Raw genomic sequence first — 4,439 nt, forward strand, 5'->3', positions numbered from 1 at the left:
CCGCTGGTCGTTGCCCCTGCGAGTGCTAAGCCGAACTACTCTCCATTACCGGCCATACAGTCATCCGAACGTCGTACCAGCAAGCACAACGAGCACTATATACATGGCGGAACGAAGAATTGAAAAAGCAAAGCAAAATTCCCAAACTGGGACTCGAACCCGGGTCGCGTGGGTGAAAGCCACGTATCCTAACCGCCTAGACTATTTGGGAGCACCTTCTATTAACCAAAACAAACGCCAAACAAAAGGCCAAACACACGCATACTCACACACAACCAAGCGCACCACATCAAGGCCACGCGCATTGCCGCCTTCAACATTGCATTCAGCACCTTCAAAGACCTTTACCACGCAGGAGCTGTTGTTGTGAACCTGAATTAGATACCGCCGTTCTCGCCACGCTTACCCACCGGCTGGTCGTTGCCCCTACGAGTGCTAAGCCGAACTACTCTCCATTACCGGCCATACAGTCATCCGAACGTCGTACCAGCAAGCACAACGAGCGCTATATACATGGCGGAACGAAGAATTGAAAAAGCAAAGCAAAATTCCCAAACCGGGACTCGAACCCGGGTCGCGTGGGTGAAAGCCACATATCCTGACCGCCTAGACTATTTGGGAGCACCTTCTATTAACCAAAACAGACGCCAAACAAAAGGCCAAACACACGCATACTCACACACAACCAAGCGCACCACATCAAGGCCACGCGCATTGCCGCCTTCAACATTGCATCCAGCACCTTCAAAGACCTTTACCACGCAGGAGCTGTTGTTGTGAACCTGAATTAGGTACCGCCGTTCTCGCCACGCTTACCCTCCGGCTGGTCGTTGCCCCTGCGAGTGCTAAGCCGAACCACTCTCCATCACCGGCCATACAGTCATCCGAACGTCGTACCAGCAAGCACAACGAGCGCTATATACATGGCGGAACGAAGAATTGAAAAAGCAAAGCAAAATTCCCAAACCGGGACTCGAACCCGGGTCGCGTGGGTGAAAGCCACGTATCCTAACCGCCTAGACTATTTGGGAGCACCTTCTATTAACCAAAACAAACGCCAAACAAAAGGCCAAACACACGCATACTCACACACAACCAAGCGCACCACATCAAGGCCACGCGCATTGCCGCCTTCAACATTGCATCCACGCAACCTCTTAAAAGACCTTTACCACGCAGGAGCTGTTGTTGTGAACCTGATATTAGATACCGGCCGTTCTCGCCACGCTTACCCATCCGGCTGGTCGTTGCCCCTGCGAGTGCTAAGGCCGAAACCACTCTCCATCACCGGCCCATACAGTCATCCGAACGTCGTACCAGCAAGCACAACGAGCGCTATATACATGGCGGAACGAAGAATTGAAAAAGCAAAGCAAATTCCCAAACCGGGACTCGAACCCGGGTCGCGTGGGTGAAAGCCACGTATCCTAACCGCCTAGACTATTTGGGAGCAGCTTCTATTAATCAAAACAAACGCCAAACAAAAGGCCAAACACACGCATACTCACACACAACCAAGCGCACCACATCAAGGCCACGCGCATTGCCGCCTTCAACATTGCATCCAGCACCTTCAAAGACCTTTACCACGCAGGAGCTGTTGTTGTGAGCCTGAATTAGATACCGCCGTTCTCGCCACGCTTACCCTCCGGTTGGTCGTTGCCCCTGCGAGTGCTAAGCCGAACTACTCTCCATCACCGGCCATACAGTCATCCGAACGTCGTACCAGCAAGCACAACGAGCGCTGTATACATGGCGGAACGAAGAATTGAAAAAGCAAAGCAAATTTCCCAAACGGGACTCGAAACCGGGTCGCGGTGGTGAAAGCCCACGTAATCCTAACCGCCTAGACTATTTGGGAAGCACCTTTTATTAATCCAAAACAAACGCCGCACAGAAGATCAAACACTTTAAGAGCATGAGTGAGCTTTGCGCCTGTACACTTAAATAGCATAGCATCCGAATATACAGTTTTAGAACATTTTCGGAGCTGTGTGAACCCCGTGAGGGCTGGGTCACTCTCGGACACCCTGTTCATACTACTGACATGACCGGAAGGGCTGGACGGTATCGAACAGACCTGGGAAACCACTCAACAGGGATGAGGCAACAGCTTTGACGTACCCAAGAGGCAATAGCGCGATGCGGCATCTGAATTACCATGTACAGCTGCTTGGTCCACAGCAAGAGTCAGCGGAGCCAGATGTGGGTTGAGTTTGACGCAAGATCATCATACCTCCGAAGCTTACAGGTGGATCCCGCTACATATACCAACGCTTCTTCGATGCCATGGCTATCGTCCGTGAAACAGGAGCCCCGAACCTGTTCATTACGATGACATGCAGCCCGAACTGGCCTGAGATCAAGGAAAACTTACGCCGTGGAGAAAAAGCATCCGACCGACTGGACATCGTGGCTCGCGTGTTCATGGAGAAACTAAAAGCTCTTAACAAGGATCTTGATGAGGGTGTGCTGGGATTCAAGCCGCTCGAGTCCACGTAGTGGAATATCAGAAGCGTGGTCTTCCCCACGCCCACATACTGCTTATCCTGCGTCCGGAGGACAAGCCTACTACCAAAGAAGACGTCGATAAGCTGGTATCCTCGGAGCTCCCGGATAAAGAGAAGTACCCCGAGCTGTACGATACGGTGATTTTTCAATATGCTGCATGGACCCTGTGGTCAACAGAGCCCGATCTGCTCGTGCATGAAGAACGGAAGGTGTTCCAGAAGTTTCCAAGGCGCTCGCGGACGAAACGGTGATGACCCCTCGCCAAATACCCCACGTACAAGCGTGGTCGCCGTCCGGATGAAATTTTGTGCCATAAGGGGAAAGTATGGGACAACGCGACCATCAATCAATGGGTAGTCCCGTACAATCCGTTTCTGTCGCAGAAATACAACTGCCACATAAACGGCGAAGTTTGTGCCACGAACAAGGCCATCGAGTACATCTACAAGTACGTCTACAAGGGCTCGGACATGACGACAATCACGATTGAAGGCGAAGAAATTCGGGCGAACGAAATTCTTCAGTATCTCCTCGGGAGGTATATATCTCCGGTAGAAGCTTGCACTCGCGGCATATTCATGCATCCAACACAAGGATCAACACATTCTGTTGTGATGCTACCTATCCATTTGGAAAGAATGAACATGGTTGCTTATCGCGACCGAGCGCCGGCCCCCCAGCTTCACAACTTGATTGACCGCGGGGAGAGATCAATGCGGGAGAGCGTTTTTCAAGCTGTGCGCGCGTAATCCAGAAGCTACGGCCAATCTACTGTACAAGGATGGGCCGCGGAAGTACATGTGGACCGAACACAGATGTGGAAGCCATATACGAGAGTACGTTGCTTCTCTGGGACGCGTGGTGCACTATCTCCGCAGGACCCGGAACGCTTCTACTTGCGACTTCGCCTGTGTAACCGACGCTCGCCTAAGTCACTTGCGGATCTTCGAACGGTTGATGGTACGGAACATCCTACATATCAGCAAGCAGCTTTGGCGCTTGGATATTTGGAGAATGACGACGAGTGGATACATTGCTTACGCGAAGCCGTCGAAGTCAAGATGCCGTACCAGCTACGCCAACGCTTCGGCAACATCGCAGAGCTCTTACAAAATACTGGTCTGTGAAGTCTACATTTATAGTAAAAAATATCTCTATTTGAGAAGTGTGCAGAGCTCTTACAAAATAAAGTGGTTACTGTGCCCGATTTGCAGTACATACAACAGGTTTTGCGAAGCTAAATGTAATAAATCAATCATCAACGCAGCTCGCCTTGGTTGTTTGCATCCCAATCAATGTGTTTCGTTCACGGCAGAAATGTTTACCTTACGTCCAATCGCGAGGGCGAGAGGCGGTCTGATCGTGCGACAGATCCAGTCAGTGTCGAAGGTCGACGGGTATTGCCCAATCATGGCGCGAGTTAATTGTGTCCACGTTTTGGCTATTTGTGTAGTTTTGGCATATCTAGGTCGAGTCAGAAAGATAGGCGCAAGAAGGGACTAAAATGTATTAGACAGACCAAAGTGTAGTCATGCGAAAACGCAGGAAAAAGCAGCAAGAAAGGAAACGGACGGACTTATTGACAGACGGACGGACAGGCTGCAAGGGTAGAAGCGGTGCGATGGCGGATGCTGAGCGGTATGTATGAACAGACAAGACGAACTTTCATTCTTGCTTTATTTGGGGGCGGGGACTTATACTCGTCTCCCTCCAGCAGCTACGCGGAGCAACCGCGCGCCCAATGAAGCTGTCGCTCCGACAGGCGCAGTCACACCGGCGTCAATGACTCCTCTGCTCTCCAGCATTGATCCCATTACCGCTGCTCTGGAAGCTGCAGTGGCACATTCTCCACTGCCGACCGGTACAGTGCGTGTGTGCCACGCAACGGAAGACGAGTGGAACGCGTTTGCAGACAGCGAGGATCCAAT

General features: G+C 51.4%; 1 non-coding gene across 1 annotated transcript; it reads right to left on the minus strand.

The window, feature by feature from the left end:
• Positions 1 to 1,787: 1,787 nt before the first annotated feature.
• On the minus strand, positions 1,788 to 1,861 carry PITG_30826. Its single transcript has one exon. It is a non-coding gene; the product is annotated as a tRNA-Glu (tRNA).
• Between the last annotated feature and the right edge of the window lie 2,578 nt (positions 1,862 to 4,439).

This window comes from Phytophthora infestans, genomic scaffold (genome assembly GCF_000142945.1).
Source record: "Phytophthora infestans T30-4 supercont1.152 genomic scaffold, whole genome shotgun sequence".
NCBI classification, from domain to species: domain Eukaryota; phylum Oomycota; class Peronosporomycetes; order Peronosporales; family Peronosporaceae; genus Phytophthora; species Phytophthora infestans.